Source organism: Bubalus kerabau, chromosome 1 (assembly GCF_029407905.1).
Source record: "Bubalus kerabau isolate K-KA32 ecotype Philippines breed swamp buffalo chromosome 1, PCC_UOA_SB_1v2, whole genome shotgun sequence".
Lineage (NCBI taxonomy): Eukaryota > Metazoa > Chordata > Mammalia > Artiodactyla > Bovidae > Bubalus > Bubalus kerabau.
Window position 1 is genome coordinate 275,741,548 of NC_073624.1, and position 25,381 is coordinate 275,766,928.

General features: G+C 37.6%; 1 long non-coding RNA gene across 1 annotated transcript; it reads left to right on the plus strand.

Annotated features, from left to right (window-relative positions):
* Nucleotides 1-1,607: 1,607 nt before the first annotated feature.
* LOC129642306 (uncharacterized) lies at nucleotides 1,608-20,349 on the plus strand. Its single transcript, XR_008709609.1, has 3 exons — nucleotides 1,608-1,685; nucleotides 14,717-14,882; nucleotides 20,108-20,349. It is a non-coding gene; the product is annotated as an uncharacterized LOC129642306 (long non-coding RNA).
* The last annotated feature ends 5,032 nt before the right edge of the window (nucleotides 20,350-25,381 follow it).

Sequence of the window (25,381 nt, forward strand, 5' to 3'; positions counted from 1 at the left end):
AAGAAAACAATAGAATGGTGGTTTGCCAGGAGCTGAGGAAGGAGGAAATGGGAAGATGATGGTCAAAATGTATAACGTTTAGTTACACAAGATAAACAAGTTCTGGAAATCTACTACATAGCATAGTGCATGCTAAGTCGCTTCAGTCATGTCTGACTCTTTGGGAACCTATGGACTGCAGCCCACCAGGTTCCTCTGTCTATGGGACTATAGCATAGTACCTATAGCTAAAATAGTAATGTATTACATGACAGAAATTTGCTAAGAGTGGAGATCTTAAGCATTAAGCATTTTTACCAAAAATTTTAATAAAGGAAGTGGGAGGAAACTTTGGGAGGTAATAGATAAGTTAGGGGATGATGGTAATGGGTTCATGAGTATAAACTTATCCCAAACTCACTGAGTTGTATACATTAAATATGAACAGCTTTTTACATGCTAATTATACATCAATTAAGCGGTTTGTTTTTCAAAAATTCTTTTAAAGAAAGAGAGGTGAACTTAAGTAATTCTCTCCCAAACCAAAGCTAACAGAATGCACTCTGGGAGACACTGTCTGAAAGAAATACAAAAGGAAGTTCTTTAGGATAAAAACAAGTGATACCAGATTAAAGCTCAGGAAATGCAGCAAGGAAAGGTCATCAAAAAGGGTAAATGTATGAGCAAATCTAAATGAAATCTTGACTGTTTAAAGCAATAACATTATCATGTGAAGTTTAAAATACAGAGACAATTAAAATATTCAACAATAGTATCCAAAAGGCAGTTGTGGGAAGAATGAGAAACAATTAAAACATTCTAGGTCCTCTACATGTCTAGAAGGCTTCCCAGGTGGTAAAGAACCCACCTGCCAATGCAGGAGATGCAGCTTTGATCCCTGGGTCAAGAAGATCCCCTGGAGGAGGAAATGGCAACCCAATCCTTTATTCTTGCCTGGGAATTCCATGGACAGAGGAGCCTGGTGGACTACAGTCCATGGGGTCACAAAGAGTTGGACATGACTTAGAGACTTGAGGACTAGAAAGTTAAATATATATATATATATTATTTAAAGTGGATTCTAATAGCTTAAGGATGCCTGTGGTGAAGTCAGTGGTAATCACTAAAGTAATAAAATTAATAAAAGAATCCTAATAGAAGCAGAAAATGGAATAAGAAAAAAAAAAAAACCCACTCGATTATAGCAAGAAAAGGCAAGGAATGAAAGGAAATGGAACAAAAACAGATGACATATATATTTAAATTGTAGATTTAAACTCAGGTTTTCCTCGAGTCTCTTCAAATGGTTTCCAGTTCATGACCCCCAGTAAAGTTTTTACTGCCTTCTTTTTGCACTGAACTCGCCCTCTCCTACATATCCCACCGCGGAGCTCAGACTCTTCCTGCTCTCCCTTAACTCCTAAACTCTCTGTCTAACAACTTCACGGCTAAAGCTGTGAATCATGAACAGACGTTAAATAATATATGAGCAGATACAATAAAATCAAAAGCACCATGTTCGTAGAAGTGCAGAAGAAAAAAAGAGAAACAACGTGTTCACAACTGTGCTCCCCCTAATCCCCACTTCCTCTACGATCTAGCTAAATATTCCACTTTCATTTCGTTCACTTTAGGGAAGGACACCAGCCCTGGTACCACTGCTCAGATTCTGTCAACAAAGGAGCATTTTCAATCTGAACCAACAAGTAAGTCTCTCCCTTCCTTTGGGGAGTGTGCTGAAAGGGGGAGGGCTGCAAATATTTATCATTCAGTATTTATACCCATCCTATTTGCATATCCTCTTTCTTATTTCTATTTCCCAAAGTCCACTTCTATATCCCCAATACCATTAAACTAAGCAGTATAGCAAGCAAATGCACTGATTTTTACAGCTGAAAGGAAAAGGGACATGACCTTTACCCTTGTTTTAAAAACTGCAGACATGATTAGAAAGTTTTAGTCTATAAAGTCAGTTTTACGTTCTTTGATTTAATACCTCTGGAAAGTCTTAACTTTCCAGTCAGACTCCTGGGTGGGACTCTTGGACTTTGCCACTTGCCTAGATACATGACTTTTCTGCAAAGTGACCCCACACTTGTAAACCTCACTTTCATCATCTGTTAAATGGGGACAATAGAACAACTGAGGTGAGGATTAGAAAAGCCCTGTAAAGTACTGTTCTTAGATCAGAATGTATGTCCAGTAAAGCTTAGCTGCGCTTCTTTGCACAGGCTGGTCAGTGTTTGAACTAAGTGGATATGATTTTTAGAATTCATTTTGAGATCCAGGCTAGCAAAGCACACACAGCCCTCTGCTTCTCCTCCATCTGTCTGCCAACTGACATTCTTTGTTGCTAATCTAAGACCATGCCATATGTTCCCCGTATGGATGACTCTTTCCTGCCCAGGTGGGGAAGCAGACACAGTGATCTAATAAGTCTTTGCAGTCTCACTAGGGCAAGTCTTGGGAAAACTTCCAAACATTGAGAGGTTCTGATGAGACACCACCAGCTTGGGTGACTATGTTGTACATCAAAAAGAATTTATTTTTTTACTTCCTTTTTTCCTCCCAAGATCCCCAAACTATGTTTCATTCCTGTCACTACCTGTTTCCTTGTCTCTGTTTAGTCTAGCAGACAGGTCAAGACTCTGAAAAAGGTTTCAACATGGGATGTCTGTGTGGTGTCAAGGACAGTATAGATGAAAAGTGTATTATTAGGAACTGGAGGACTGCATTAAAAGTCAGGCTCTGATCTACAAATCCCAAGCCTGTGGCATCCCAGTGAAGGAAATAAGCCACTTTGAAAGGGATGTGAAATGTACTCATAGAGTTTAATATCACCATATTCCACCTCCAGCATAATGGAAAGTGTGGAAGGATTTGCAGAAAGAAAATAAAATTATATTCAGAATTGCATTAAAAAGGAAATAGCAAATTGAGAAATAAATATTTACCATTCCACTAATGCTCTTCTTCACTGGGTCATAATAAAACAGCATAACCCCAGAGCATTAACATGACAATAACAGATTGGGAAAGAAATCTCTGAGACACCCTTGCTATTTTGACAGTTATATAAAACAAAAATGAGGCTTTCACTTTCTATTTACTTATGTTAAGCTAGTGTTTGAAAATATTGAAGAACTCATTTTTAATGTTATGAAGTTAATTAATAGCTAAATTGAGCAAATTGGGATATTAACCTTCAAAGTCATTAACCGCAGAATGAACACAGGTTTCAATAGCTAAATTGTCTCCTCGTTCTAACCTGTTGCCTTCTACTTTCCAGTTTTTTAATTCACAGTGTGGTGGCCCTAGGTAGACCTAGATAAACTACTTAGTGTTTCTGAGCCTCAGTTTCCACATCCACAACATAGCAATTAAAAATCTCTGCCAGCTAATTGTATCATAGGGAGTGTAATAGTAAAGGCATTTTTACAAAGCGTTTTACCTCTTATGAGGAATTACACTAAGATGTTTATTATCATAGGAAACAGGCAGGGATTTATATATTATTCCTTTCATTGGCTCCCTGCAAAGGGTTTAACAGGCCTGACCTCTAACCGTATGACCTGGCTAGGGATATGCAACCTGGTTTGGATCTGTGTGCTATATCCTAACTCATCAGTATACCACCATAAGTTGTATTTCTTAGAGACATGAGGTCTTCAGAAAGAACTGGAAATCGGGGTCAGTTTCTCGAGGGAAAGCACCACAAACTTGACCTTTCTACATGTGTGAGCCTGTTGAGGAAGGTTCCGTCCTTTTTCCCAGCTCGTTTCACCATACGCAGGCTCACGTTTTGCTACCACTTCAAAAAAATACACAGTTAACAAGAGTACATAATTAGTGTTTATGCTCTCTCCAGCCCATGTTGATGCTTCTCACGGGGAGAGACAGGCAGTACACATTTGAAACCTGCAGTGTATCCAGGAAGTGTGCGTGAATCTTCATATTTTCATTTATACAGCTGCAAAAAGGAAATTCAACAGAAAGGTGTCTGCAGCATGTTCACCAATTTATGCCTCTGAATTTATCTGAGGCTCTGTTCTTTAAGCATTCATACCACTGTTCACAAATCTGGTAATAAAAATTATTTCTGCATTAGCTAGGGAGCTCAGGGTATTTACCTTGTACATGAACTTGCCTAGCTCTACCCATCAGGTCTCTACGAAGATGGGGGGAAAAATGAGAGAGATCTGATATTATATTCAAGTACTTCATTTCTTTCCCAAATTAGTTCTCCTTCTGGAAGATAATGCTGGATAGTTATCCATGTAATACTTTCATTATAACAGAATGGAGAGGAATTGCATTAGCTTCAAAAGAGATATGAACTGGAAAGGTCATTTTTGTGATAATGGAATTCATCAAGGAGACTGAACAGACACTAGGAGAGATTCACAAAAGATGTCATTTTTTTCGCCTCTGTCTGAAATTTTTTCCTGATTATCAAAAGACCTTAGTACTTTACAAAAAGTGTATTTTTTAATTCACCTGGAACCATGCTTGTAGTTTATTATTGGTCTTACTAAAAAGATATTAGCCATATAAGTCTAACTGTGAATTACACTGGGTCATCAAGAGGACCTGAATATTTAACATTTAGTAAAGAGGGTTCTCCATCATGTTTGATTTCTAACCATTTATATTCCAAAAATAGCTTTTCTTTTCCAGACATGAAAGTAGTGCTTTGTGGGGATGTCCCAGTCTCTAGGGTTCTAAATTTATCTCAGATCGTTCAGGTTCTACATTTGAGATAAGTCTTAAACCTTGGAGGTCTGTTCAACCTATGGAATTTTAAATATTATCAGAAGCAATTTAAGTATGTCTTGAAGAGCTTTTGTGAAGCTCTTCTAAATTAATTATCAGGAATACGGATTTTCATAGTCCTTGGCAAAGCTCAATTAATTTTGACTAAAGTCAAAACAAATTATAAATATTTAAGATAGATTTTCCACTCTTCTCTCCATGTTTCTAATCTGCAAACCCCCTCAGTTCCAATCTCTGTTGATCCTCACTAGCCATGTACACTACAGGAAACAATTTAACTTCCTGGTCTCTGTTTCTTTACTTCTGAGATGAATAAGATATTCCTGTCCTATCTGTCTCATAGAAATTTGAGGGAAATGACATGAGATTAGGTGTATAAAACTTAATGGTAAACTGTAAATTATCTCTTATAAACTGCCATTATTCTTTTTTTGTTATTCTTTATCTTTCATTTTAAGTAACGCTTTGGTCTCCACACAAGCCTGAGAAGCCAATGTTTACCTGAAAGACTATACCTTTGATGACAATTAGAGCAAAATAGGGCAAGCAATTAACACAGAATTGGATGAAACAAAAATAATTATATCCTTGATCTTGGGGGAAATTGGGTTTATTTAGAGAGAATAGATGAAGAGCTTTTTTTTTAATTCTAGAAGAAATTTAAAGATAGTTTCTAGGACTTTCAAGATTTTGTACATAAATTCTGATTTTTTTTTTTTTAAATGAAATCTGTGTATTTCCTTAAGGTGGTGTACTCACTCACCTTTAGTTTTGATTAGAATCCTTTGAGGCCTCACAATTGAGAGGAAAGAAGACAGAAGAAAGAGACTTTACAAGAAGGATCTAGGCAAGAATTACAGGACAAGAGAAAAGATGTGTTAAAATGAATATATGGCTGCAAAAGAAGGCAGGGGGGAGCCCAAAGTGGTGTTGACTGATCTGAAATGTACTGAAAGAAAAAATAAGCCAAATAACTGAGAACTTAGCAAGATTACTCCATGCACCAGCTATGAGAAAACATCATCCTCTAAAGAAAGTTACTTCCAGAAGCAGGCTGGGAAGAGAGGGTCACTATTTGAAGGGCAAGGGAGAACAGCTCCACAGCAAACAGTGGAAGGATGGGATGTTTGCACATCAGGTGCTCTTGACTTGGGAAATGCCTGCACTTTAGGAAATAGCATGCAAGAAACCTGAAAAGCTGACTGAGTGCCCATAAATATATGATATTAAAATAGATGTTGAAAAGTTAGGATGCTCCCACATGCTTTAAAAATGTTTTAAACAAAAGGAAAAGTAAGCATGAAGAGAGAGCTCAGTGGAAGAAAGCGCAAATGTATAAACCATTAGACCAATAATAGCACCTGGCATTGTCGGTTGTCATGAAACATCTTGATATATTTCAGTGGTTAATAAAAGGATATTACCACGTGATAACTGATGGTTTTATACCACCTTCTGACTAGCCTACAAGTTGCTGGAACAGCACATCTTTTTACGAGCACTCTAACAAGCAAACACTAGAAGAATCCTTTTTCAGCACTGAGATTTTAAGAGAAGATAAAGACTACCTTGTATGCCTCCTAGCTTTGACGTGGTTTCCTATCAAGACGGCTGTAGCTGAAAGCCAAGGGAACGCTAGGCATTGGTGAATGTGACGGGGAAGAAAGGGCCCATTCGCAAGGAGAGGGGAAACAAAGGAGATGGTGTGACATCAATCTACCCATTTTAGTAGCAGAAACAGCACTTTAATGTCCTGACAGTTCCCTCTTGTCTCGAAGTCATTTCATTTGTACTTCTTGACAAGGTTGATATTTAACTGTTGGCATTATTAGTCGAATTTGATATATAGTCGTAGGAGGCAGTCATCGAGAATCATTCTCCAAGTATTATGAAATATTACTAAAATCTTTAATCCAATGTGGCTAATGATTTACATCCACCGAGTTGCACTATCACTATTTTGCAAGTGAACCTGGTATTTCTTTATGAAAAGAATAAGAGTTATGTTTAACAATTAGCTTCAGTCTAGTATGCTTTACAGAATTAACATTCCAACTAATAAGATTACAATAGGTACACAAAAGCCATTAAAGGGCATAGCAGAAAGGTTACTTTTAAAATACCTGGCCCTATCGGAGACTCCCAGGGACAGAGGAGCCTGGCAGGCTATAGTCTATGGGGCCACAAGAGTCAGACATGACTGAGCAACTAAGCACAGCACATAGGCAAACATTATTTATTATTTTTTTTTTTTTGCAAACGAATTAGCTTGTTAGGAATTCTTATCTTGTAGGCAAAATAAAAACAACCACTTATAGTAGGCAAGACTTATTACTCCTATTATTAATAAAAATTAATATTAAATCTATGATGATAAAAAATAAAGCATATCACTTATTTGGTTTCTATTCTATAGCATGCACTGGATCTTTTCCTGCACTGTTTTTATTGCTCATAACTACCTTGTGCAGAAGGTGTTGCTGTGTTTCTACAAATGAGAAAATGTAGATAGAGTAACTGGCCTGATGTGACTTAATCAAGGTGGAATTCCAAGTCCAGATCTGCCTGAATCCGAAACCTGGGCTCTTTCTCTTAGGCTGTAGGCATGTATCGATAGGATTACCACCAGAGTTTAATGCACTTAGATTATGAAACTAGAAAAGTGGGAAACTGAAATATTTGTTTCTTCTGACTGTAAATGTAATCATTTTAAACAAACAGAGGGTAGGCTCCCTATGAGATGAGCACGTACTGTTGTACCAGCTGATCCCACTTAGCTGACCTGTTTCCCTGGCGCTTCCAGCCCCAGTGCTGCTGAGGGGAACAGTGTCGCCAAGCCCGGACCCTGCTGTCTCCTGGGGTCGGGGAGATACCCCACTGAGGGGCATAAATTCTGGGTCCTTTAAGAACATGATTTTATTTTATCTTCATTCATTTATTTGTATTGCTGCTAAGTCACTTCAGTCATGTCTGACTCTGTGCGACCCCATAGACGGCAGCCCACCAGGCTCCCCCGTCCCTGGGATTCTCCAGGCAAGAACACTGGAGTGGGTTGCCATTTCCTTCTCCAACTCATGAAAGTGAAAAGTGAAGTCACTCAGTCGTGTCCGACTCTTCGCAACCCCACGGACTGCAGCCCACCAGGCTCCTCCATCCACGGGATTTTCCAGGCAAGAGTACTGGAGTGGGGTGCCACTGCCTTCTCCATTTGTATTGACATATAGTTAATTTAAAATACTATATTAGTTTCAAGTGTAAGCATAATGATTCAGTATATTTGCAGACTATACTCCATTATAAATTATTAAAAGATGATAGTTGCAATTCCCTGTGTATACAATATATCCTTGTTACTTTACTATTTTATACAGAGTGATTTTTCTCTCTGAATCCCATACCCTAATCTGTCCTTCCCCTCTTCCCTCTCTCCTTGGGCAACTGCAAATTTGTTTTCTATATCCGTAAGTCCGATTCTGTGTTGCATAAACCTTCATTTGTATTATTCTTTACATTCCACATATAAGTTATATCATACAGTATTTGTCTTTTCTGTGATTTATTTCACTAAGCATAATATTTCTAGGTCCATCCGTCTTGCTGCAAATAGCAGAATTTCATTCTTTCTAACAGCTGAGTGATAGTCTGCGTATTACTCTACACGCAGAGCGCATCTTCTGTAGGCATTCCTTTGTTGATGACACTTAGGCTGCTTCCCCGTCTTGGCTGCTGTGAACATCGGGGTGCATGTATCTTATTAAATTAACGCTTTCATTTTTTCTGGCTATATACCAGGAATGGAATCACTGGACCACGTGGCAGCTCTATTTTAGTTTTTTTTAAGGAACCTCTATACAGTTTTCTATTGGAGAAGGACATGGCAACCCACTCCAGTATTCTTGCCTGGAGAATCCCAGGGACAGAGGAGCCTGTTGGGCTGTGCTTTCTATGGGGTCACACAGAGTCGGACACGACTGAAGTGACTTAGCAGTATACAGTTTTCTATAGCGGCTGCACTAATTTACATTTCTGCCAACAGCGTAGGAGGGTTCCCTTTTCTCTACATCTTATCCAGCATTTGTTATCTGTAAGCTCTTCAATGATAGCCATTCTAATAGGTGTGAAGCAGTATCTCATTGTAGTTTTGACTACCTTTCTCTGATAATTAGTAATGTTGAGTATCTTTTCATATGCCTGTTGGCTATCTGTTTGTCTTCTTTGAAAGAATGTCTGCTCAGGTCTTATGCCCATTTTAAAATTGGATTGTTCTTTTTTTTTAATATATATAGAGAGAGAGTTGTGTGAGCTATTTATATATTTAAATATTAACCCCTCGTTGGTCACATCATTTGTCAATGTGTTCTCATTTCACAGGCTTTTTCATTTTGTGTCAGTGGTTTCTTTCAAGCTTAATTAGGTCCCATTTGTTTATTTTCGCTTTTATTTTTTTAATTTTTTGACTGAGTAGACAGAACTCCCGCCAAAAAAAATTGCTACAATTTATGTTAGAGTGCTTCCCCTGTGTTTTCTTCTAGAAATGTTATGATTTGGGATCTTACATTTAGATCTTTAATCCATTTTGAATTAATTTTTGTAAATGCTGTGAGAAAATGTTCTAACTTCATTCTTTTACAAGTCTGGTTTTCCCAGCATTGCTTATTGAAATGACTGTCTTTTCTCCATTGTCTATTCTTGATACTTTAATCATGGATTAATTGACCACAGGTGCATGGATTTACTTCTGGGCTCTGTGTTCTGTTCCACTGATCTTTGTGTCTGTTTCTGTGTCAGTAACATGCTGTTTTGATTACAGTAGTTTTGCAGTATTGACTAGAGTCTAGGAGGTTTATACCTCCAGCTTTGTTCTTTTTTCTCAAGATTGCTTTGTTAACTTAAGGTCTGTTATTCAAGGCTCATTATGGATTTGAATTATTTTTTTGTAGTTCTGTGAAAAAATGTCATGGGTACTTTAGTAAAGATTGCATTAAATCTGGGGATTGCTTTGGGTAGTATGGCCATATTAACAATACTAATTCTTCCAATCCAACAGCACAGGCTATCTGGTTCTGTCACTTTCAGACTGTGTATCTGCTGCTGCTGCTGCTAAGCCATGTCAGTCATGTCCGACTCTTCGCAACCCCATAGACTGCAGCCTACCAGGCTCCCCCATCCATGGGATTTTCCAGGCAAGAGTACTGGAGTGGGGTGCCATTGCCTTCTCCAGACTGTGTATCTGGGAGTACATTATTTAACCTCTCTGAGTCTAAGCATTCTCATCAAAATATACAGAAAGCTAGCACAGCCTTTCAGGGTTGTCATGATTAGGTACCTGTATGGAAAGTTTCTCAGCAGTGGTTGCAACAAAGGAGAGTGATAAACTGGAACCTCTATTGTTCTTCCGAAGGCTGCAGCTCTTGCCAAGGCTGAATGCCAAAAGCTGAGGTAAGCTTGACCTTGGCTCCCCACACCAAGGTCTAAGGTGTCCTCTGTTAGAGCTCACTCACAAAGAAATGGAGAGAAGGTTTGAGCCTAAAATGGGACTCCTCTGCTGGCAAATGTGAACAAGCTGGACTTCTTCTTTGAGGCTGGGAATAGTTGGCAATTTGATCTGTCAGCTTGTGCCGCCTCCGTATTAACTGGCTTCTTCACGTGGCTGTGGCTGTTTTCTCTTGGAACCAAGTTTTGAGGGACACCCTAGGCAGAGTTGCAGACCTTTCGATCAACCAATCTATCACTGGACTAGTCATCTTATTTTGGTACTTTAATTTTCTAAACAATATAAACTTAATGTGCGTGGAGTATACCTGTTTTGCATAAAACTATATCTTTCCAAAACTTAGAGAACTATCTTTGTTTGAATCATCTAAAAGGTAGATAAGTCAGTCAGTCAGTTCAGTTGCTCAGTCCTGTCCAACTCTGCGACTCCATGGACAGCAGCACACCAGGCCTCCCTGTCCATCACCAACTCCCAGAGTTTACTCAAACTCATGTCCATTGAGTTAGTGATGCCATCCAACCATCTCATCCTCTGTCGTCCCCTTCTCTTCCTGCCCTCAATCCTTCCCAGAATAAGGGTCTTTTCTAATGAGTCTGTTCTTCACATAAGGTGGGCAAAGTATTGGAGTTTCAGCTTCAACATCAGTCCTTCCAATGAACACCCAGGAATGATTACTTTACGATTGACTGGTTTGATCTCCTTGCAGTCCAAGGGACTCTCAAGAATCTTCTCCAACTCCACAGTTCAAAAGCATCAAGTCTTTGGCACTCAGCTTTCTTTATGGTCCAACTCTCACATCCATACATGGCTACTGGAAAAACCATAGCTTTGACTACAGGGACCTTTGTTGGCAAAGTAACGTCTCTGCTTTCTAATATGCTGTTTAGGTTGATCATAGCTTTTTGGAAATACCCTATCTAAAAGGTAGATACTGTTATTATTTCCAAACCAAATGTTTTCACGTTAATCTTTTAAGTAAGATTCCCCATGGTAAAATAAAGAGTAAGACAATAGGAATATCAGAATTACTTTACCCATATTTACTTCACAACTTCCCTGAAACTCATCCTTTTCATAAAGAGTTAACAATTATATAAACACTGAAAATGATCTAACAGTCACTGGATACTCCTATTTTTGTTATCAGTGTTTATCCTACAACCAAGCCATTTTAGAAAACTAAAATAAAAGTTTATAAGGATCATGGTGGCAAATGAAAAAACCATCTCAACATCGAAAGTCTATGTCGTATTTGAAAGAGGTGGGTGTCCCTTGACAAAGCTGATGCTAAGTGAACATACATGAATAAAGGGAACTACACGGAGTATGTAAAACGTTATCACAGTGAAGTAAGTGGAATCTGGTTTTAGGTCTGCCTTCATCACAGACTGCTATGAAAACCCCCAAATTTCTAAAGTATCTTAGTTTTTCCTCAACTTTAAGAATGAAGAACTGACGTTGATGTATGGCAAAACCAATACAATAAAGTAAATAATAACAATAATAATTAAAAAAATAAGAATAAAATTGTCATACCATTAAAAAAAAAAAAAGAATAAAGAACTGGGAGACCACTCTCTGCCCAGACTTTGCTGGAAGATTCCTCAAATTATTCTCCCTTTAAAAATGAGAAACTAAGATGAAGACATTTTGAACAAATTAAGCTAAAACAATGACAGCAAGCCCTGGCCTTTTTCCTGAGCAGTTTGTTCTGGAAAGAAGGGGAAGCATGTGCAGAAGCTCATGGAAAAACTAAAAGATGTGTTCTATGCAAAGATTCCTGTCTATTATGAAGGAAAATGATCTTGCATTATAGAAGAAACGTCTCAAGATAGATTTTTTAAATGATGCTGAAATATGCTTTGAAGAAAGGATGTGGGAATTTTAAAAAGAAAATTATCGAAAGCTCTTTCTTGGTGTGGTTTAAGTGCTAGCTGAAGACAAGTTGAGCTATATGACTTCCTGAAATTCCTGTGAGCCTAGAGGCTTTGAAATTTAACCCACACCGTCAGGCCCCACAGTTGTTTTCTTCATTTACTGATTCACCTATTAAACGTTTGCTGAGCGTCTACTACATGCTTGGTTCTGTGCGAAGCTCTGAGAGGTGCGGTGATCAACATGATGCAGTAAGACTACGCCACGGCCTGCAGACGCTCCCGCAGAGAAGGAGACCGTCGTGAGCGCAGGGCGGAAGTGAAATGGTGCCGCGCACGCGCGGCCGTCTTCATTCTCTTTTCGCCAATCTGCTCTGTGACCCTCTAACTCAGCTTCGCTTTCTTCTCTTTCGAGTCCCCCACTCGGATCTGGTCTGTTTTGCAGAATGCTTACCCCAACCACCCCCACTTTCCACTTCCCTTTTCCTGTATAAAGGACTCGGATAAGAGCACATGGAGTGTTACTCATCGCTTTCATAACAAATCTGTAATTCAGAATCGTCCCTGTAATTCAGAATCGTTCCATTAGAGGAAAGGGATTTATACTTTGAAAGATGGTGTTTATTACCATGAATACCATCAATAGTGGTTCTCTATGATACTGTATAGATAATAAGGCAAAAGGAAGTTACTTAGTTCAGATGTGGGAAATCGTTGGTGAGAGAGAGAATTCTTGGTACTCTTCAAATTGCTCACCATAAACTGTGTTCTTCCAGAGCCAGCCCTTGGTCTATTGCCCTGTTTCTTCAGGGTGCCAAAAAATAAGTGCCAAATAGCGGAGGCACCATATATCATCTGTGTAAGTGTCTTACGCCAGCCCCCTGCATCATCCTGAATGAATTAATTCTGTTTAGGTTTGGGTTTCGCGTATTTTCCTTCTTTGGGGGATCCTAAAAATGTGCGCTTCCATTATTTAATTTGAAGCTGTCTCAGGGGAATCAAAACATATAGAGCAATAAAAAAAGGTGTTGTTGAAATTCTGCTCACCCCTTGCCTGTTCAACTACCATAAAATTCAGACTACACATAAGATATAGGCTAGGTTTAGACCATTTGAATGACAAGTTCAAAATGCAGTCAGACATCTGGATGATTCCAGAGATCCAAGTGTTTGGCATTATATAGACAAATATATGGATGGTGGCCAGTTTGTTAAAATGCTGGAGATGGTGTATGAAAACCCCTCCTCCTTACCTAAAGTATTCCACCAAGGGCAAAATATCTTCACCCCAGTTTTCCTGTGAAGACTGTGCAAAAAGTGATTTTGAGAAAAAAAATTAAAAAATAAAGGAGGGGCCTGTCTTCCTGCATAGTATCAGATACTGGCCCAAAATAAACGCTTTTGGCTAGTCCAATAGGTAAAATTATCTGCTTCTAAATTTCAGTGTCTGGCATTTCTCCATTGTAGCTGACCTCATGGCACTATATTCCCTAAGAGACGTTTCTTTCTTCCCTTAGCTTTTCCCATAGCCCGGCAAGTAAGGCTAGGAATGGCCCCCAAACATAGGTTTCTTAATAGCAAAGACAAACATAAAGCTTTAGTTCATTCACATTAATTTTCAAAATTTCTACATTTGGATGATATTAACCCTATTTGCAGCATGAAGCTGACAAGTTCATACAGACTTTTAACACCCCATTAATCTTACTTTGTTAGACTAGGGCATACACCAGCCAAAAACTGGAAATTTGATTAGCTGGTCCCATGCATTAGCTATCTCATTGCTATGGCATTTTAAAATATTTTCCAGATATACAAAGCCTTGTTAGTTTTTTGAAGGTCTTTAGGGGGTTAGCAAAAAAACATACCAAATAACCTCCTTGTAAAACACTTCTACTTTGGCTACCAAAAAAAAAAAAAAAAACAAACCTGATTTAGGAATTTTTGTTTTCAACTGATAAATAATAATCTTAAAGAGAACTGTGCAGCCTAAACTTTGATTTGTGGTAACCTTTCAGCTCTGGGCATTTTTTCCCTAATCCTCCAGATTTATCAGGATCTAGTACATTTTTTTTCCAGTGGCAATTTGATAATAATTTTGAATTTCATACAATATGCCGGGCTTTTCAGAAAATCCTTCTGATGGACATGAATCCAATTGGAGTCATTTTGAAATGGGTAGTCAATTTATTGGATTAGCTGATAAGGTGATGAAAATCTCTTTTAATCAGATGGATATCTTTAATGAATCAAAAAAGGCTTTTTCATCCATCCCTATCTCATTAAAGCCTTTGTAAATCTCATGGAATGACTTAATGGTACATTTTATGTCCTTTTCTTCTTTTGTGATTTTAAACAGCTTAGCAAATTGTTCATAGAGAGAACTGTGTATTGCAGCATAAATGCTTCAATTCAGAGTCTAATGCAGCCCTCTTGCTCACAAGGAGCTGGCCAACCAAGCCAAAATCAGGAAGACACCAAGACTAATCTATTTTAGATTCTCTGAGACCAGAAAAATAAGTTGTAATGCACAAGGGCATTTTCTCCTGGAGGTTTCACCTGAGATTTCCATCTTTTCTCTCATCTCTGCATTAAGCAAAAAGAAAAGAAGCGTGGCCTGAGGCAAAGCAAGGCCTTTTCCTTTAAACTCCAGAACAGTGTCACAGTTGGTGAAAGCAGCTGTTTTAACAGAGTGACTTACAACAGATATATTCACCTGAGGATTATTTCAGCTTCTCAGCAAAATGACTGGACAGTTAAAGGTATATGCCCTTTTTCGTTATCTCATTTCGTAACTGATAATCAGTCATTAAATACTTCTACAGTAACAAGTGTTACCCCTAATGAAACCAACACCCATTTCCATTTTGTTAGTATTCAAATTAATATCCACTACTTTTTCTCTTGTGGAAGCCTATAATGTACCATTTCTGTCACCAAGAATCTGGTATGCCTAGGGAGTCCGTAGCTCAAGAAGCAACCTCAGTTTTCTGAACAGGTATCTGTATTCACTTCAAGCAGGATCAGGAAGACAAAGGCAAACTTCATTGTGTTGCCTGTGTGTCGGGTCACTTCCCACACTTCCCATGTCTGCCATGTGGGGCATTTCCCATCTGGTCCACCAACACCCCCTTGAGCCTCTCATCTCACCTGTTTGCACCTCATCCCGCTCCTACTCAACAATAGAGTCACCAAAGCTCAGACTGAAACTGCCAACTATTTTTAATCACAAAAGGTGTACAGCTATTCTCTTGCAATACAAAACATCCATCAATCATACGACATTTTGAACATATGTCATTCTAAAATTCACAAAGTTTTAAGGTTAGCTCCTTTTAAGCAGAAGAGTCTTTTCTTAGAACTTGCGTTTCAGAAGATAAATCTAATCATGCCAGAAAGCACAGCTTTTAAATTGGCAATTGCCTGTAGAAGTTGGCTCTGTGACTTTTTAAAAGAAAATCGGAAACTTAAACGACTCCTATATATTGAGTATATTTTATTTCTCTCCAAAACCATTCAATTTTGAATAAGCACTTTATTACACTATTTGCATTTTTAAATATAGATTTTAAGATTGAATGCTAATCTGCTTCCCTGGTTCACACAGCTCATGTCTTACTTGAAAGCAGCTACATGAACTTTAGCTGAGGAGTTTCACTTATTCTCCTCAAGTGCGATCTCTGGGGAATAATTTCCTGTGGGAAGTAACTGTAGGAGTATCTCCATTGTTCTATGGAAAACTAAGAACAGCTGCAACATTTTTAAGAATAACCTACATAGAAAGTGTCAAATTAGGGGCATTCCTTCCTTTCCCTTGACTAAACGCAGCCATCTTCTTTAAGCACTGACTAAAAGGGAATTTGTTAGGCATGCTGATGTGTCTAAAACAGGCCAGATATCACTAAACAGAAATTCAGTAATATTTTTTTTTCAGCATTAAAGGAGATAACTGTTAAATACCATTTATCTTGTCTGGGTTAATGATTAATGAGGTGTATATATCCTTTTGCTTCCCTCTATCACTCTTTTTCTTTTAATCAGTGTTAGCATACCAAGGTTATACTATCTTCTGGATTTGTTATGTGGCAAAACTATGTGCAAAGAGATGCTCATCCCACTATATTACATGGGAAAAAATCAAAAATATATAAATATATGTTTTTTCCATAAAGAAATACATAATATCCATATGTATACACACAGATACATAATTCCTGATAAATTTTCCTTGTTTGATAGTTATACTGAAATACAAAGAATAATTTATAAAACGTATACAGAGAACATTTTGCAAAATAACTTTTGTTTAGCTCTTTTGTTCGCAATATTGAAACGTGATGGTGGGCAGCTATTTTAAGTAAGATTTGCTCTTTCTTTGGTAAATTGTCAAATAGCACCTAAATATTCTCCTGGGGATTTCTAAATTGTACTTAGAATTTTGAATACTCTACTAAAACATCTGTAAACAGTCTGATACACTTGCAAACATAGCCATATTGATATTCTAAATAATCACCCCAGAATGTTTTTAAAATCATTTTGAAATCAGACATAGCAGCTAGGAGGTAGGTGTCAAAATTAAATGCAAATGGTGATGATGTCATTACTTAGACTTTTTTTTTTTTAATTTTATGAGGTCCTTTTTTTTTAGGGATCATGTTTATATTGTCATTCCCTTTAGAAAGATGAGAAAAACAGATGATTCTAAACATTGTGCTATACTTTTGACAGCTTTGTCAGAGCCAAACTAACAGTTTCATTTCTACGTAATATACTACAATGCTGAATATTTTACCTGAAATAGATATCTAGGAAGAATAAAAAATGTCAATATAATGGTAAAAATGAAGAGTCTTACAGGTTTTCTCTTAACAACAAAACAAAAATGAAGAGAAAAATCCTGGGAGATATTAAGAAAGAATGCGTATACTGTATTAATTTAGTTCCTTTTTTGTCTGTCCACTTCACTATATCTCGAACCTCAATTAAGAAAATTGAATCTTTTACTTTCTTTTTGAAACTGAATCACAGAAAAAGGGAAAACTAGGTCCATAAAGCAGCTGCTATAAAAATCATCAAGTGTTGACTGATACGTTACAATGTAAGATAGAAACAACTAAAGGGGCACGTGGAAATAATGGAAAAAAGTTGGAGGAACAACATATACAAAGCTTTAAATGTGAACACCGTACCTAACCTAAGAGAGATGCAGTTGTGGAGTTCGGCATGTAGTAGAATCACACCGTATTAAAGGAGAGGCAGAGAGCCACCTTCCTACCTTAGGACGATGTATAAGAGGCTGGAGAACTAATTGGACCTTGTGGCTTTGGTCTGTTTAACAGAAGCATGGTCTCTGATCACATAAAACTTTAGTCTACCCAATTACTGAAAGGGTTCTTTTGGTCTTCCCAGGGTTTATATTAAATATTATCAACAAATTTGCCCATCGAAAGAGGGTTAGTGCTTTCAGTAGTCCAATGGTGCCACTTTTGGCAATCTGTATGTGTGGATTAAATTTAGAAGTCATGTAGCCATGCCTTTTCTTTATTCTTCCTGGTGCTTAGTGCTTGGCAAACAGAAGGTGCTCAAACACTTTTCTGCTTCCAGCTATTTCAACACCCACGAGGACTTTAGATACAGGAAAAAAAGGCTGAGGAGAATCTAGAGAAGCATTCCATGATGTGATCACAAGTTTGAAGCCGGCGTGAAAATTTTGGCATAAAGAACCTCACCAAGGGATGATTTTAATAGCAAAAAGTAACTGAAAAATCAAAAGTAAAATGGAAAATATTATAAAAATAGACCTTTTATTGTGCCTAGAGAAAATTTCTTTCACTTGAGGAAAAATATATTTCAGTGTTTAGAAGGTGGTGTTGAAATTTCAAAATGATATGTTTAAATGAAACTGAAAATTTTGCAACCATGTACTAACACTTTAAAATGGCACTTGTACTGATAGTGATTTATATAAAATATCTAAAATTAAAAGAGAAATAAGAGAGGGAGATGAAACAGGGCAAGAAATAGAAAAAGAAATTAGCTCCATATAATACTCTGAGTAAAATAATTTGAAAGAGTACTCTTTGTGCTTTTGTTTGATCCAAAATTCTCATAACTGATCATAATATTTTATTCAATGTATCCACTAAGTGAATAAATGTAAATCAGTACTAATTTGAGGAGTATTCTTTTCCATGTTAAAAGATGAGGTGGATAACAGATGAGGCAAAGAAAAAAGTACTTGAGCAGTAATGGATATGCTATCTCTTTATCTAAGCTTGGCAAATGTAGTACACCTCAAACTCTTTGCAGTGTATAAATAGATTTGGAAAAAACTTTGTGTAGAATTCACTATGAAGAACCACACTGATCCAGTAAAAACCACGGTTGGTAAATTTCTCAGGAATTGCTCCAATATAAGGATTGACACAGAATAGCATGGCACCCCACTCCAGTACTCTTGCCTGAAGAATCCCATGGATGGAGGAGCCTGGTGGGCTGCAGTCCATGGGGTCACTAAGAGTCGGACACGACTGAGCGACTTCACTTTCACTTTTTCACTTTCATGCATTGGAGAAGGAAATGGCAACCCACTCCAGTGTTCTTGCCTGGAGAATCCCAGGGACGGGGAGCCTGGTGGGCTGACATCTATGGGGTCACACAGAGTCGGACGTGACTGAAGTGACTTAGCAGCAGCAGCTCTCAGTAAACAGTCTTCTTTTTGGAAAGAGCTTTATGAAGGGAACTACAGAGTGAAAATGATGAAAACAGTGTAAATATCCTCTTCTTGGTAAAATTTAAGAGTGCTTTACTCAGAACCTCAAAACCTATACCGCTAAGTACCTACAGAGTTGAAAAACAAAGCCATATAACTTAGATGTATTTTAAGGAAAGTGTCAAAAAGTTAATGCAGTTCTACACTGAAGCATTCTCTCAGGTCTCCAAAGTTTAAAATATATAATCTAGTCTCCTGTGTCTCTTAATCCCTTGCATCTATGGATAGTTCCTGTTTATGTTAGCAAATAAAAAAGATGGAATGTAGGTCAAAGGTTCTCTGGGCTTATTTCCCTTTAAAAAAGAAATCAATATCCTGAAGAAACTTAGCTTTTATGATACCTGTCCATCTCTCAATAGTTGATGATGAGATAATAATAATAAATGTAGATTAAATTCCCTGGCTGTAGCAGGAACTGGGTTAGTCAAAAATTCAAATAAAATAAAAGCAGGTTATAAGGGTCAAACAAATTAAGCTTTCTTTGAGATCTGGATCAGCATCTGAGCCTTGTAACCAGGCTTCTTAATTGAATATTAAGAACTATCACTCAAGCGCGAGGAAAACAGTGATGATTATGTAATGGCCTTCATTGAGATTATTCCCGTCTAGCACATGGACTCTTTCATATCACACTTCACAAGTTTTGATACTTCTGACATCTTAATCTAAAGTAGATACTGTTTAAAATCCTGTGATCACTAAAGTGCTCTAAAATATGAGCTATTTAAATATGTATTTCCTGGCAATTAATGCCTACCGGTGACAATAACCAAATGTTTCATTACAGGATGGCTAATGAAAGGCAGCCCCAACCAGAGGGAATTAACCTGCACATTTTCCCACTTGTAACCTTTCTCCTTGCCACAGAATAAACAGATTTAACACAGTAGTTCTTTAATCTTCTCTAAAAGCTTGATGATGGGAAATTTCCTACATAAAATATGTGATCCTGAATATGGTTATTAATCAAATTCAACATCCAATTCACAATTTCGCGAGAGGTTGCCAAATTTACAGAGAAAGGGTCAAATTAGTTTATATACTATGGGTAAATTATTTTCCCATCTGACTGTATGATTTTTTAAACTCACTGTTTTCTGAACCCTAACAGAAAACAGGATATTGACTCACAAAGGGTAGAGGAAGTATAAAGTCTCTGAGTTAATGCTATGTCTATTTTAATTAACTACTTCATAAAATTTTTTCACACAGGTTACAAACAACATGCAGTAGGATTACAACTATGAAGACAAAAAATTTAACCTTGGGAAAAATGAGAACAGGAGAAAACGTGTTTGCTTAATGAGACTGTCAATGATATTCGTCTCTCTTAGTTCTTTTCTTGTGTTTTATTTTCATCTAATGGGAATTCTTTTAAAGAAAATTTATGTTATCTTAAGTACTTTAATTGAGACATTTCTTCTTACAATAAGGAATAATTTGTTTTTGCTGATACTTTTCAAGAAATTTGAGAACCACCTTAAACTGTTGTTTGTTTTAGTGATTATTTCTACAGAAAAAAAAAATGGAAGTGTTAAACAAGTGTAGCTTAGTGGGGAAGACAATTCCTCTTATGCAGTGTCTGAATGTATGAATTCTAACGTTCAAAAGTGAAACGAAAGTCACTCAGTCGTGTCTGATACCCTAGTGGGTAGCCTTTCCCTTCTCCAGGGGGGATCTTCCCAACCCAGGGATCGAACCCAGGTCTGCCACACAAATTAAATGGCTTCTAGAAACTTATTTAATATACACAAGATTAATTCTGTGCTTCATTTTACTTTTCCAAGTATGTTGTCTTTTCAGTGGTAAATGTTGGCATCTTTTCAATAAACAGTGCATTTGGCAAGAACAAGCATTTCCTTGGCGATGCAAGTGATGATTAAGGATTTAGTGTTCAAGAGCATCATGATGGATTCTTGTTAAAAGGGAAAGCAAGATTCAGCTAAGATTACACGGCATAAAGATAGAGAAGACAGTTAAATAAAATTATTTCGTATTCCTGAATCAGTTCTGCTTTCTCCACTTCCCCCAGTTCATGGAAAATACAATATTGTATTTATATATTATGATGGCTGGAACTTAAGTAGCTAAAAAATAAAAATAAGGATACTTCTCCCTTTGATATAAATAATGCTTATACACATACACATAGAAGCAATCATTTTTTGTGACAGCAACACATCCTGAAAATATACAGATACATAACAGTAATCACAGTAGTGGTTATTATTTATTGAGTGATTAAGAAGTACCATCCAGGCCCTGGGCTGCACGCTTGTAGATATAGGTCCTTGAGACTTTCTACATCTCTGAAAGTAAGAGTTGCTGTGCCCACTTGATAGCGAAGAAACAAAATCTCTAGAAAGAGTTTATTTACCAAGACTTAGTTTTGGTTTACTTACTTAGACTTGCCAAGCTTCACAGCTCATAAGAGGTGGCACAGGGATTTGAAATGCATCCTGTTTCATTTCCGTATCCAGGGAGTTCTGTGTGCATGCTGTGGTCTTCATATTGCTCGAAGGGGCCTGAATTGGGTCGTGGGTCTGAGTCAGAGTCTTCAAACAATCTCATCATCTTAACTAAGATACTCATTTCTTCTGTGTGTTTGTGTGTGTGTGTGCTCAGTCATGTCTGACTCTGTGAACCCATGGACTATACCCTGCCAGCCTCCTCCAGCCATGAAATTCAGTCCAGCAAAGCTAAAGAGAAAACTCTGAAAGCCAAGAAGCTAAGCATTTAATTTTCAGAATGAATACTTATAATACTGTCCTTTGGTTCAGTTCTAATAAAGTGGATGAACCTAGACCCTGTTATACGGAGGGAAGTAATTCAGAAAGGAGAAAGACAAATATCATATATTCATGCACATATATGGAATCTAAAAAAAAAAATGGTTTTGGTGAACCTATTTCCAGGGAAGGAATGGAAATGCAGTCGTCTAGAACAGACTTGTGGACACAGTGGGGGAAGGAGAGAATGAGACAAATGGAGAAAGGATCAGCAACATATGTGAGCTATCGTGTATAAAACAGAGAGCTGCGGAGAAGCTGCTCTTTTACGCAGGGAACCCAGCCTAGCCCTCGGTGCCGACCTGGAGGGGAGGCGCGCCATGTGTAACTACGCTGGTTTGCACTGTTGTGTGGCAGAAACCAACACAGCATTGTAAAGCCATTTTTATTTTTATAATTAAAAAGTTTTTATAGTTTTCATTTTTATAAAGCAATTTTCCTCCAATTAAAAAATAAATTAAAAAAAGAAAAAATAAATCAATTAAATGTAAAAACTAAAGTGCTTAAAAAAAGTCCAGATAATGCAAACAATGTAAACAGGTCAAACAATACATAAAAGTGAAAACAAGTAAAATATATACGGTATTTGGGCCATTCTGTGATAACCATCATTAACATTCTGGTGACTCAGCTTTCTTGTAGGACTCTGTACATGTTAGGTAATAGGTAGGTAGGAGAGGAAACAAAGAATTTTGCATAAGTAGAAGAAAGCACATAGAGGTTTTCTTTTTAATTATCATTAATTTTTACTTTTTTTTAACCTCTAACCTATAGCCAGCCACATGACTGCCCCTCAATGCCAGCCATCAGTAATTTGTATTCAGTTCAGTTCAGTTCAGTGGCTCAGTTGTGTCCAACTCTTTGCAACCCCATGAATCACAGCACGCCAGGCCTCCCTGTCCATCACCAACTCCTGGAGTTCACTCAGACTCATGTCCATTGAGGCAGTGATGCCATCCAGCCATCTCATCCTCTGTCGTCCCCTTCTCCTCCTGCCCCCATCCCTCCCAGCATCAGAGTCTTTTCCAATGAGTCAACTCGTCACATGAGGTGGCCAAAGTATTGGAATTAGTAATTTGTTTATCTTTTCTATTTTTTTCCCAATATTTAATCATCTGCAGTGATACATGAGGATTTCGTAACTGTTCTTTTCACAAAAATTGTCAGGTATTTCTTTGTTATTGCTTTTTCTCCTTGAAAATGTCTTGAGGAAACCTCTGTGAATTAGTTTAAATATAATTTATTCTTCTTAATAGCCGAATATGTCTCAGTGTGAAAATACAAATAATGGTCACTCGGTGTGTCTTTTTTTTTTTTTAATAGCTCTAAAAGGATCATCTCTGGACCTTTCTGTGATAGATATATAAGGGGCTTACTTTCATGAGAGAGATTTTCAGAAGTAGATGTGCTGTGCTTAGTTGCTTGGTCATGTCTGACTCTTTCCACCCCATGTAGCTTGCCAGGCTCCTCTGTCCATGGGGATTCTCCAGGCAAGAATACTGGACTGGGTTGCCAGGCCCTCCTGCATGGGATCTTCCCAACCCAGGGACTGAACCCAGGTCTCCCTCATTGCAGGCAGATTCTTTACCTCTGAGCCACCAGGGAAGGCCTTATGTATCAGAAGTAAGAATTAAAAATTGCTGGGTTCAAGAATTGCCCACATAGTTTTAACTACATTCAGCTATGTCTGCCAGAAGAGCATTTACACATCCTCTCTTTCCTGTGGGACGTGGGTTGGTTGACTGGCTGGTCATTTCCAGCCTACTTCTCCAATCCACAGTATCACTGTCACCGCGTGTCTGTTGCTTGCTGGAGTTTACTATCTTCTTCAAATGCATAGGGCAGAAATAAGATTAAGTGCTGCAGGCGTTTGTCTACTCAACCAAACGCACTGCAGTTTACTGTCTGATATAAGAGCTACATTTCTGTCCCAGAAATCAGAAGGCTTGCTTTTCTGCATTCATATCCCATTCATATCCCATTATTTTAGAAATGCTTACGAAATTTAACTAACCAGGCTTCTTGAAATAAACTAACTTTAAAACAATTTGATAAATGCAGCCCAAGCATGAATGCATCATTTAAAATACACATAATAGATTCTATAAGGTGTCTTAAATTGAAGTTAGATAGCAACAAGCCCAGAATTCAATAAAGAAACTTTGTAGACTCAACATAACTTACATATTGCTCTTTGATCATATCATATAAAGCTATTTTGGATTTTATTTTTAACTGACACAGAGGAGAAAATTCTTTATTAATTGAGGAAAGAAGTCTTTGACTAGGAATAGCATTGGCTTTTAAATTATTGGCCTTATCTTGCTCCTTTATGTATGCTCAGAATAGTGACAGCATTTTCAGCAATGTTCCCAAAGCCAAAGCTTACAAAGTGGAATTATTGTGATACGGTACACTTAGTGCATTTCTTCTTCATAGCATCTTATTTCATAAAAATCAATTGGGTTTTATGCCTTGCATAGAAGGCCCTTCTTGCACAATGAAGGCAGAGTTATTATGGGTAAGCTGGCCAGATATCATCAAATGCACTAGAACCTTTCTATAGTATTTATTGTTGTACAGAATGCAGTGTAAGGCACTCCACTACCGTACAATAAGGAGCAGTTTCTCTAGCGCAGCTATTGTAGGAACTCTTTATAGGAAGCTATTAATATCACAAAGGTAGGCAAGGAAGTCTTGAAGTTTTTCCAGAGAGAAGATATACTGAAGTAACAATAAAGCCGCCGTAATGCAGCTTTACACATGCAATGTACCTAGCACAGTGTCTAGTCCGTGGTAGGCATTCAAAAGATACTTGCTGAATAAACAAACGAAGGCAGTTTTCTAAAATAACATATGCAATGATGACACAAAGGTAAGACACCAACAGACACAGACAAGGGATTCAAGTTCTACTGAGGTTGGTAAGGAAATAATACGACATTCTTTTTAACAGACAAATAATCAGAGCTAAGAGAAACAGGAACGTATTTCAAATTGGAGGGACAAACGTCCATGCCCTTGGGAGCCCAGCTGCCAATGTGGTTTCAGATTAAAATTCCATCTGGTTCTTCCGAAAAGCTTATTTCCTTCCATGCTTAAGAGGCTTAATAACCTTCTGACTCTCTTCAGCTCTTGTAAAGAAGCAGTCTATGTGCCTGCTTGCTCACCAAATGAAGGTAACTCAGAACAGCAACAGTGTGTTCTTGACCATTTCTTGAATAAAAGAATCCAAGAAAATATTTTTTTGTTTTTTCATTTTTTTCAGTTTAAGATCCCACATGCCAAACAAGTAAAAATAAATAAATAAATTGGGCCAAGATATTTTTTAAATACTATTTTTATAAAATACAATTTTTAAAGATTACTCTCCATTTGCAGTTATAAACATTGGCTGTTTCGTCATGTTGTCCGATACACCCTTGAATCTCTGGCATCTGATAGTTTGTGCCTTTTGCTCACCTAACCCTATTTTACCTCCCTCAGCCCTTCTCCCATGCCTGCTGGTAACCACTAGCGTGTTCTCTTTGCCTGCGAGTTAGATTCTTTTTTCTTGTATCCACCAGTTTGTTGTATTTTTGAGAAATGACCTTCAACTTACCATCTCCCATTTGTAATGGGTCTGGACTGCAAGCATTCTTCAGGTCTATTCCTACGGTATGAATTCCAAACATGGAGTTTTAACAAAGCCCCAGAA